Here is a 12,565-nt window from a genome sequence, read left to right on the forward strand (position 1 = left end):
GGAGTCAAGGCAACCCAGAAGGACACCGAAACAAGGATGCAGATGGATTCCTGATGACATTGTTTGAGACCCTGGACCCAGTCAGATCCAGTCAGACACTAGTCTTTTTGGTTGTGTGAGCCAGTAAACCTCCTCTATGCTTTAAAAAGAAAAAAAAAAAAAGAGAGAGAGAGAGTTCCTTGGGATGGGCGCAGGCTGAGCTCCTCCTCCCTGCCATCTCTGTTCCGTTATGGTCAAGAGTCTCATCACCAAACTGACCATGCTTTTCACCAAAGCAGGATCCTGTTTGAAGGCATTCTCCCCTCTGTGAAATGAGACCAACCAGATCCCTCCTGCCTTTGCAGCCCCGTGCCTCGGTGCGGTAGCCATCTCCAGCCCTCCCTTGGGAGTTAGGTCCTGGGAGCCTGGCTTTCGGGATGCTCCCAGTGGCAGGGCCCGCCCTTCACTGTGCCCCCAGCTTCTGCGAGCCTCACTGGAGCCAGGGCCTCTGCAGTCGTCTGTCACGTGGAGGCTGGGATCCCTTTCCAAGCCCCGCTCCAGCGGCAGTGCTGTGCACTGGTTGCCGGCACTGACTTCCAGTCGGGCAGGACTTGGTCTGCAGCCCTGCCCCTTACTGGGAGGGCTGGGCCAACTGCCTTCACCTCCCACCTTCCTTGCTTTTCCTCTGGGAAGTGAGGACACTCATCCCTACTTTGTATGAAGGTTGTGACAATAAAGATGACACGTGTGAAGAAGAAACCTGGACTCTGGGTTTGCTGCCCCTCCCTTCAGTCAGTGACTAGCTGTCCAGCAAATGCTTGTGAGTGGAGGCGTTTCCATCTTTCATTAAGAGAAGTGGTTTCTTCCCTACGTCTCGCCTAGTTTTACTGCCCCAAAGCCCAAAAGATGTGGTGAGAGAGCACGATTCAAGGCGGATGGGGATTATGTTTCCTGCCAGTGAAAGTCAAACTCAAACTGGACAGAAATCAAATTTGTCAGAAGAAGAAAGCAGTGGGCAAAGGTGACCTGCTGATGACTGTAGATGTAAGAGAACTTTAGTATAGAGGTGGGGGTCAGAGGTCGCTAGCAAAGCCCCTCTCTTGACCCCCTGAGGGGCAATTCTGGAGAAACTGCTGCCTGCTTTATGGAAGTCAAAGCACCCAGAAATGGAAGGTCTAGCCATAGGTCCCAGGACCAGGAACACAGAATTAGGAAAAGAAGCCAAGTTTGCTAACATGAGTCAGCTGTGTCAGGGCACACAACTCCAAGGCCAGGCTCTTCTTTCCTTTCATCATATGGCTTTTCCTTTCTCGTTGGTGGCAGGAACTGTAATTTGGTTTGTTTATGTTTTATTTGATGATTCTCCCTTCTCACTCTTCAGCATCTTTCATGTTTCATGTTATCTTCCTGTAACAGTTCTTGCTCAACGTATGAAACACGTTTAAACACATTTAAACAACTTGCATCAAAATCAGCTGTCGTCCCTGTTTAATATGCAAATCCCTGTACGCCCCTAAATCAGATTCTCTGCTGGGGGAGCCTGCTTTTTAGCAAACTTGCCAAGGGATTCATTTTTTTTTTTTCCCGCAGTTGCATTTTTAAAAATTAATTAATTAATTTATTTATTTATTTATTTATTTTTGGCCGTGTTGGGTCTTTGTTTCTGTGCGAGGGCTTTCTCCAGCTGTGGCGAGCGGGGACCACTCTTCATCGCGGTGCGTGGGCCTCTCACTGTCGCGGCCTCTCTTGTTGCGGAGCACAGGCTCCAGACGCGCAGGCTCAGTAATTGTGGCTCACCGGCCCAGTTGCTCCGCGGCATGTGGGATCTTCCCAGACCAGGGCTCGAACCCGTGTCCCCTGCATTGGCAGGCAGATTCTCAACCACTGCGCCACCAGGGAAGCCCTTGCCAAGGGATTGTAATGCCCACCGAGGCACACAGCCCGCAGCACTGGGAGGTGCGACTCAGCCTTCCTCTGGCTGGGAGGTCATTCCTATGGATCTTTCCTTGTCTCTTTGGCCCACATTGGCTCAAAGGATGGGATCGGTGTCGATCTGAGCAACTCCATGGTTATTCCTTGAAATGAAAGACTAGCTCCACACCTCTTCTTGGCCATGATATATAAGTAAAATTCAAAATTCAGATTTTCAACTTTAAATAGAGATCGGGTATGGTTCTTGTCTTCTCGGAGCTCCTTCACAAACATTTTAGAACACAACCCTGATGCACAGAAATGTTCAAAAACAGCAGTAGTGTGTGGCCTACCTTCTTTCCAAGGGCATGAAGGCTTGCAGCAGTTTCTAAAAATAGAACTTTCTGATCCAGGTCACTAAGCAGGAATGGCCTCTGTGTCACTCTGTTTACACAGTTTTACATTTGACACCTTCATAACAAGAATACTGACTTGATGAGGCCTGAGGGCCCTCATTGGTCTGTGGGAATTCTTGGTGAGGGCCGCATCCCCACGAGGCCAGCGGTGTTTGGATTCAGGGCCCTTTCAACCTTTGCTTCATGATTCCTCATCCTCTTTCCATCACTGTCTCAAAGTCAGGGGCAGAGGTCAGAAACTCCAAGTCATTCCACGAGATCCTAACGAACAGAAAAATAAGCTCACGTTCAGGAATGTAAGACCCACACTGTTTTGTTTCGTTTAATCTGTCTTGCATTTTTCCTCTTTGCACACTTGTGAGTTTACAAAGCATCATATAGTTGCAAATGTAACTTCGAGACCTTTCAGTAGAATGTTCAGAAAAAGCTTGTCTTTGATTTTTTTTTTGGAACAGCTCTGCGATAGTGAGAGGTCTTCTCTTTTTGTACAATAATTCATGGCACCCCTAACCTGTCCCCTAAATGCAGATGACATGACTGGTATTATCAATAGAATGAAAATTTCTTGGGATTAACATTCTAAAATTAACGACATGGGATAAAAGAATGGGGACACTTGACATTGAATATACGTGATGTGATTGAACTGGCCCACTGGGCCTTCATAAGATTCATAGTATTAGGTTCTGAAGAAGTGGATTAATTTGGATCAAATGCAGAAGGTTATCTCTAGGAATCAATTCTGATTTACAAGTTAGCTTGCCACCTCTAAAGAAATAATTCTTGTAAGCTCTCACCTCTTAGCTTTGGGTGTTCTAAGCATTTCATTATCTCATTTAATTCTTACAACAACTCCATGAAATAGGTATTATTATTACTCTGTTTTACAGATGAGGAAACAGACTTTTTAATAGGGTAGCCTGGCCAAGGGGACACATCTATTAAGTGTGGATTTGAACTCCGATCTATCTTACACAAAAGCCCAGGCTTTTGAGTCAGGTGAGCTGGTTTTCTGTGGTTGCTCAAACCCCAAACCAGTGTGGGTTCTTCAGCCCCTGGGCAACCACAGTTGGGTTCCATCAGTGCTTTCATTTGTTTTGCTTTAAAGATAGTACTCACTGGTGCCTTTTGTTTTTCCAGCAGTGTTGATCCACATTCCCTTAAATAAATTAACCCTCCCATCTTGTCTAACTCATTTGATGGGAGCAAGTCTACATGTCAATAAAAATAGAAATAGGAGAAACAGCACAGCAAGAAGGGAGAAGTGACAGAGGGTTTTATGGTTATTAAGATATGAATATCTTATCATTATATCTCTTATCATATTATATATGATATCTTATCATATCTCATCATTTTCTATTCTCCCCCAAACAAGACAAAAGAGCCCCACAACTTGATTCCAATCACAGTTTGTTCTATACTTTTTAAATGGTTGAAATACGTGATTAATATTGAGATGCTGGAACATCCATTGTTTTATAAGAGAATGTTTGAGATTTTATCACTTATCTCCCAAATAGTAGATGCTTGATAAATGATGTTGAATTTAAGTGCTAGACTTATGAGTACTTACCCAAAGCCCTAGAAGACTCTTGTCCATGGCAGGATGGGCTAATCCAACTTCTGAAGAAGGTACAGTTTGTGTTTGTGGTCTGTTCTGGCCAGCACCCGAATGAAGCCCCCTGGCTTCTCCCCGTCTCAGTACCTCTCAGCGCTCTCTGCACATCCTACCCCATCTCTCTCAAATCTCTCCTTTTCTAGGAATTGTTCCTCCACACCTGCCTCTTTCCTGGCTCCTCATTCAAACTCACCTTTCCATTTCCTGTTCCCTCAGAACCTTGCTGGGGGATGACTTGCAAAGCTCCAAAGACATGGGCAACAATAGTTGAAGTCCTTTGAGAACAATACAATCTTACACTCATATAAAATGGCAGTAATAAAGCTATTGTTCATATTTTTTAAAGTGATTTTTTTAAAGGTTATCAGTATCTTACCATTAAGGAATGTGTTCCCAGTGGTGCTATCTCTGTGACAAATTGGTTGGAGCTATCTGTGGATAGGGGGATCTTGTCATTAGAAGCCTTCAAGTCATGGACAAAAGGTGACCTCAGCCTCAAAAGGCTGACTTTGGTCATTCAGCTAGTGTGGCTGGCACAGACCCCCGGAGGACTCCTCCCGGTGCAGTCAGCAGGGAGCCTTAGTGGCCAGGGAGGGGGGACCCTGGGGATGAGGGTTAGAAGATACGTCAGCGATCTTGACAGTATAATTAAAATGCTCATTTCACAATTTTGGAAATCATCCAAAAGGTGTATTGTGATAATTTGAATGTGAATATCCACTTTTGAATGTAGTGTAAAGAAAGTGATCGGTATGTTTCAGGTATGGATTTGCCCCTTTGTAGCATTGTCTGCAGGGCAGGTTTTATCCTGAACTAATTTTTCTCTGCTACTGGATTGTTTCTGAAATATTAACACATACTTGAAACCCAGCATGTGCAAATTGGGGTTTAGCTCTGTCAGTTGCCCTCGGTTGGCACAGTAATGAGACTGTTAGTGACTGAGATTTGTGGGCTGAAGTAGGCAGTGCCATGCAGGAACACTAATAACTTTATCGCCATGTATACCCATGCAATAGTAGGTCCCATGTAGGGTTACCAGATTTAGCACATCAAAAAAACAGGATGTTCAGTTATATTTGAATCTGGCAAATAATTTTTTAGTGAAAGTATGTCCCTGATTTTATCTAACAACCCTAGTCACATGACAGCTTAGATACAGGAAAAAAAAATGCAGGTTCTTTATCTAAACTTCTTTTTTTTAATTGAAATATAGTTGATTTACAGTATTGTGCTAGTTTCAGGTGTACAGCATAGTGATTCAGTATTTTTGCAGATTATATTCCATTAGAGGTTATTACAAGATGATGGGTGTAATTCCCTGTGCTGTACAGTGAATCTTGTTACTTATCTATTTTATATATAGTAGTTTGTATCTGTTGATCCCATACTCCTAATTTGTCCCTCCCCCCTCCTTCTCCCCTTTGGTAACCACAGATTTGTTTTCTATGTCTTTGAGTCTGTTTCTGTTTTGTATTTGCATTCATTTGTACTATTTTTTAGATTCCACATATAAGTGATATCATATGGTATTTGTCTTTCTCTGTCTGACTTACTTCACCAAGCATGATATTCTCTAGGTCCATCCACATTGCTGCAAAGGGCAGAATTTCATTCTTTTTTGTTGCTGAGTAAATATATATGTGTATATATATATATATATATATATATATATATATGTCACATCATCTTAATCCAGTCATCTGTTGATGGGCACTTGGGTTGCTTCCATGTTTCCATGTCTTGGCTATTGTAAATAGTGCTGCTATGAACATTGAGGTATGTGTATCTTTTTGAATTAGTGTTTTCATTTTTTCCGGACATATACCCAGGAGTGGGATTGCTGGATCATATGGTAGTTCTGTTTTTAGTTTTTTAAGGAACCTCCATACTGTTGTCCATAGTGACTGCACCAAATTACATTCCCACCAACTGTGTACGAGTGTTCCCCTTTATTCTGCCAAAACTTAATCTGGGCTTCCTCACAAACTCACGCTTGCTGGTTAGCAAGGAAACAAAACAATAAATTTTAGTCCTAGCCAAGTAAAAAGCTAGCCTGGTCTAATCGTTTGAATAGTCAGTCCATTGAGGTAATACTCAGTCTCTAACATAAAATGCACCCTCTCTCAGACGTAATCTTCCGTCTTCACTGCCCAACTGCTTTGCCAAAATACTGTCTGGGGGGTTGGGCAGTGGTGAGTACAGGTCTTTGGACACACTATCCCCTGGTCCCTAGGCTCTGTCTTGGTCTTCCTTGTCACTGCTGGCCTCTACCATTGAATTCTGCAGCTAGTGAATCCATGGTCAGCATTGGCCTGGGCAATGCCCCTGGGGATACCTGGCAACCTCCCACTGGCAGACTCGGCCCTTGCTCAGCTCCCATTAGCTTCAGACACCTTAGCGTCTACCAAGTTCTCCATCCCAACAACCCCTGATCCAGGGGTCCACCCCAGGATCATCTCACCCATCATAGCTGCCCCATTCCACGTGTACTGGTTGGCATCCGATGTCTATCTAAATGGAGCTGAGCCAGGCCCTCCTCACAGTGACCTTCTGGAGTTTCCAGCAGAGCAATGGAGCCAAGCTTCGCTGACACCCTGGATATTCCCCTCACTTTCCTTGCGTGCTTGCCCTGTTCTCCCTGAGGCCAGAGAGGTGAAACCAGAACTTGGTTCTGACAGTGTGACTTGCCACCAATCTCGCCATCATTCCCACAATACCCTGGAATGGCAAGGACTGGACTTTCTTGCTATTTCTTACTCTGCTCTATGCTTTCCTTCTTCTATAACTGCAAGTCTCCTGTCTTAGGTGGGAAAACACTAATTCTAAAAGATACACACACCCCAGTGTTTATAATGGCACTGTTTATAATAGCCAAGACGTGGAAGCAACCCCAGTGCCCATCAACAGATGACTGAATTAAGGTGACGTGACATGTATATATATTATTACACAACTACTTTGTACTATAGGAAATCTTTGGTAATTGGAATCCTCCAGGCTTAACCCTGAGTGGATCACAGTGGTTCCCAAAAGTGTGTTCACTGACCAGGCCCTCCTATGAAATGCAAATTCTGGGGCCTTCCTCTAGACCTACTGTATCAGAAACCCTAGGGTTTTGGCTGAGTAATTGATGGTTTGTCAAGCTTTCCAGGTGGTTCTGATGCACCCTAAAGAACCACAGCTTTAAAGATTTCAGCGGATCATCTCATTCCCTCTCTTATGGTTTCCAAGCCCTAAAGTCTTATTAAACAGACCAGGACTTCCCTGGTGGCACAGTGGTTAAGAATCCGCCTGCTAATGCAGGGGACACGGGTTCAGGCCCTGGTCTGGGAAGATCCCACATGGCGCGGAGCAACTAAGCCCATGAGCCACAACTACTGAGCCTGCACTCCAGAGCCCGCGAGCCACAACTACTGAAGCCCGCACACCTAGAGCCCGTGCTCCGCAACAAGAGAAGTCACCACAATGAGAAGCCCGCGCAACGCAACGAAGAGTAACCCCGCTCGCCGCAACTAGAGAAAGCCCGCGTGCAGCAACGAAGACCCAATGCAGCCAAAAATAAATAAATAAAATAAAGAAATTTATAAAAAAAAAAACAAAAAAAACCAGACCAAATACTCCCCCTCAATCTAGTTGTTTGATTAACGTGCTATATAAACTTGAAACATTTTATGGTTAAGAAAAGGAATTTGCAAAAGGAAGGAAATTCTGACACATGCTGCAACACTGAGGAGTCTTGAGGATGTTATGCTAGGTGAAATAAGCCAGTTACAAAAAGCTACTGGGCTTCCCTGGTGGCGCAGTGGTTAAGAATCCGCCTGCCAATGCAGGGGACACGGGTTCGAGCCCTGGTCCGGGAAGATCCCACATGCCGCGGAGCAACTAAGCCCGTGAGCCACAACTACTGAGCCTGCGCTCTAGAGCCCACGAGCCACAACTACTGAAGCCCACGCACCTAGAGCCTGTGCTCCGCAACAGGAGAAGCCACTGCAGTGAGAAGCCCATGCACCGAAACGAAGAGTAGCCCCCACTTGCCGCAACTAGAGAAAGCCCGTGTGCAGCAACGAAGACCCAACGCAGCCAAAAATAAATTAATTAATTAATTTAAAAAAAAGACAATTACTGTATGATTCCATTTAGATGAGTTACCTAGTGTAGTCAAACTCAGAGATACGAAAAGTAGAATGGTGGTTGCCAGGGCCTGGGGGAGGGGGGTGGGGAGTTATTGTTTTACAGGTGCAGAGTTTCAGTTTTGTAAGGTGAAAGGAGTTCTGGACATGGTTGGTGGTGATGGTTGCACAACAACGTGATTGCACTTAAAACCACTGAAGGGTACATTAAAAATGGTTAAGATGGTTAAATATTATGTTATGTGTATTTTACCACAATTAAAAATTTTTTTAAATAAAATTAGAAAAAAAATTTGGTGACTAAAGCAAAGATTAAAGTTGTGAGTTAAAAATGGCTTAAGTTCTTAAGCAACAGGTATTGATTTGAGGAAAGGTCGCATACCTAACTCGGCTGGTTATCCATGGACCGCAATCCTGGGCGTTAGAGTTCAGATCTAAATTTTGAAACAGGTGCTCCTCATAAATTTGGGTATTTCACCAGATGTTAGTTGAGTTTCTGAGCTACCTAAAGTAGAAGAAGCTGATTCAATAGCTCTGACTCTAGAGTTCAAATAGGATAGGTGGTCTCACTGTGGCCATTGAGGTAAAAGGTAATATATGTACTTGGAAGTTTTGCATATATCAGACTAAAAAACCTTGGGCGCGAATGAACTCCTAGTGGCTTATATCATTCTACATGAGAAGTATTGGTAAGCTTCTCCCCATTTGTTGAAAGGATGAGCCACCGGGAGAGCTCTGTCTCTTGATTTGAATAGTCGACCATCTAGCTCCCTTTATTGTTGTCGTTTGGCATCAGGTGAATGAGCCCATCTTCCCTAGAGGCAACAACACGGGGGTGGTATTGGCAGATAGTGGGGCTTTTAGTTCCTCTCTCCACCTCCCAATAATATGCATTAGTTGCCCACCCAATAAAATAATATTCTTTGCTATAAACAATTGATGTTTTCTCAATCTTGTTAAAGGATGAATGAAGGCATCTTTAGAAAATGGCTCTGGTCTTACTATGCGGAGCACAGCTTCAAGACAAGTTCCCTGTAACTCCTGCATTATCCCCTTGCCACCAAGGGAGCCCCTCTTAGAGCAAATTTTGTAGCCACAACTGTTCTAATCCCATTTTCGCGCTACACAAATTTCCTGAGAGAGAGAAAAGTCTTTAAACATCCAAATCTGCCTTCTGTCTCAGAACCATATTCATACAAGACAATGTTCTCATAAGCCCCAGGAAATTAGTTTAGGTAAATAAAGATAGATAAGACCTATGCTAAATATATATATTTATTTATATATTTATAAATTTATATATTACCATTGAGTTCATTAAGTTACTTTACTTTGACAGAGGAAGATTTGTTTATCAAATTTGTGAGTAATACAACAGCACAAAGGAAGGACAGATTATAAAATTATAATGTCATTTTATTTCTTAAATGAGATGTTAGCATGACTTGCTCTCAGCAAGCCCAAGGTGGCTTCTAGTGACCACAGATGACTTTCTGGGTGTTCATGAACCATCAAATTAATCTCCTACAGATTTTTTTTTTTTCTAGAGGTCTATACGAAATCCACCTGTCCACTGTTTCTAGAATCTATTACCATCTACTCCTCCACTTTAAAAAAATCATGATTTTTTTTCAGACTCTCATATTTTCCACTATTTCTTGACTATTGTTCACCCAGAATGGTTCCAGCATCATATCTTCAAATTGCTTCAACATCCTGGGAAGTTAATTTGTTGGGCCTCGTAATCAGGTTTGTTTTAAACATCTCATCATCATCATGATGATAACTAACATTTATTGACTTTTTTTATGTGTCAGACAATTGAGTGTCTTTTTTTTAATATAGTTGAATTACAATGTTTTGTTAGTTTCAGGTGTACAGCAAAGTGATTCAGATATATTTATATATATGTGTATAAATATATATATATATATTCTCATTAAGTTGTTTAAAAAATAAAAGTACCTAGATAATAAAGGTCAGCTTTCAAACCACCACCACCAATCCTTATGAAGTGAAGCATGAACTCCTAGTCAGATGCTAATTCAATAAGGTTCATTATGTTCCTGGTTAAGAACTGAAATTTATGATATTCTTGTGGAAGAGTTAAGAAAATACACCATTTGGTAATTTTATGGGTAGGCCGTGTGGTCCAGTGGAAAAGTACCTGGGCTTTGTAATAGCCCTTTCTTTGAACCTAGACATTGTACAAGTTGGCTGTGTGGATCCAGCTGCATACCTACCACGGTCAGGTTTTCTTTAGCTGTATGGTTGGAATACATTTTATCTAAATTTGTATCTCAGAGGGGTTTTGTGATGCTTGAATGAGATACTCTATGCAGAGTGACAAGTACATAGTTGGCCTATGTTATTCGCACAGGAAATGATAGTTTTCGGAAAGCAAAGGTGCATGTAAGTCAGAAGCATCAGAACTTGAAAAGCACTGGGCTAAGTGTGTGGTTCCATCGTGGTGTTGGGTTTACTGGGACTCTTTTTTGGTTGTCCCTTTATTTGTTTAAACCCAGTTTTCTTTCTTTCAGACCTGAAGCAACTACATCTGGTATCAATTTCTTGTGATTAAGATTTGAACTAGGCAACAACAGGCAAAGCTAATTGATGATGGAGGTCAAAAGTGAGGGCAGGGAGTCTGGAATAGGCTGGAAAATTCCGGAAGAAGCCGCATGAGGATGCTGGAAATATTCTATATCTATATCTATATTGCTGTTTACATAAGATAAGTGCACCTGATACACTCTGTGTATGTTACGTCAATAAAAAATTTTAAATGATCTAAACTAGGTGTACATAAGGATCTGAAGGTCAACATATACCAAATCCACTATTAAAGCTAGTCGACTCAGTGAATTTAATAAAGTTCTTTGATTGAACTTTAAAACAGAATTTGAAAACTACATCTCACAAGTATTTAGCCTGCAGACATTTGTTTGATCTAGAAGTATTTGGTCTGCAAACATTTGTTTAATCCTCATTAAAAATGTGGGAGTTTGACACAAGAATCTGGCTTCTGGAAAAATCAGACGATATGACAGCAGTGGGCTGGAGCCGGGTATACCCATATCAGGTGAGGTGTACCCCCTCCAGTTTACTTTGGGACGCCGGTGCTTCCTATGATCTGACACTGCCACTCTGCCCATTGACCCTGCCTGCCTGGCCCAGTTGGCATTTGAGTTTCCCAGCCCAGTAGCTCAAACACTGGTTGCCCAGTTATATTTTTTCATCTCCAGCCAGTTGTCCAGACTGAGTCTTTTCCAGGAGAGGGATGGTTGGCCATTTCCAACGCTAAACTGGGGTAGGAAATCACTGTGTCTTACCCCCTTTGATCTCTCCAGTGCCCACCATAGCAAAAGCACTCATGAAATGTTTGCTGACTGGGTGAAAATTCCACATAATGGGCTGACTGCCTGCCTGTGTGGGTCTCCTGTCATATTTCTTTCCAAGGAACGTGTGTTTGCTAGCCCCACGGTGATTGTAGACAAGATGGAGGGTTAGGAAAGCAAAAGGAAGAATGTTCTCCGCACTGTCCGTTTAAATTATGATTTGAAGCAGGTTTTATTATACCAAATTATCATCAGGCTAATTGCTTGACAGCTTCTCTCATTACTGCTGGCTGGCGCCATTCAACTGATCTACTCAGCTGATATGTGGCTGGGGGCTGTGTGGCATATTCTCCCTAAGGAAAAGTCTGCCAGCTGGAAAAATACCTCAACATTGTACATGCCATACATATCCCATTTCTAAGTCACAGCAGATCTGGCATGGACAGTAGTGTTTAAGGGCATATTCTTTGAGGAACTTCCCTGGTGGTCCAGTAGGATCCCTGGTCAGGGAACTAAGATCCTACATGCCTTGGGGCAACTAAGCCCGCGCACCGCAACTACTGAGCCTGCACACAACTGGAGAGAAGCCCTCACCTGCAACTAAGACCCAACGCAGCCAAAAATAAATAAATTTAAAAAAGAAAAAGGAGCATATTCTTTGAAATCGGACTGCCCAGGTTCAAATCCTGTTACCACCACTTGCTAGTTTTGCGATCTCAGGCAAGTTTTTAATCTCTCTGTGCCTGAGATTCTTCACCTGTGAAGTAGGTGTAATAATACTACCTCCCTAGTTGAGCTGTTGGAAGAGTTAAAATATGTAAAGTACTTGGTATCCTCCCTGATACAGAGTAAGCACCCTGCTAAGAAACTAAATATAAATATAAGTCTATAAATGTAACTGGTATTTGTTGTTACCGTCACACCTTACTCATTTTTTATATTAGCTGTGTAATTTTCCTAGAGATTGAAATGAGGCATTAAGGATACCGTAATTTGTGTTCCGCAATGCTCCTTCTCCAGAGTTTTTTTTTCATCCCCGAGGGTAAAAGGTGAACCCAAACGTAATTCCTCTACCTGTTATTCTTAGCACTAAATGGTAACTTGGGGTTCCCCACTGGGAATGTTGGGACTTTGAAGGAATGACTGAATCCCATGCCTTTATTTGCTACC

Source organism: Eubalaena glacialis, chromosome 5 (assembly GCF_028564815.1).
Source record: "Eubalaena glacialis isolate mEubGla1 chromosome 5, mEubGla1.1.hap2.+ XY, whole genome shotgun sequence".
In the NCBI taxonomy this organism is placed as follows: domain Eukaryota; kingdom Metazoa; phylum Chordata; class Mammalia; order Artiodactyla; family Balaenidae; genus Eubalaena; species Eubalaena glacialis.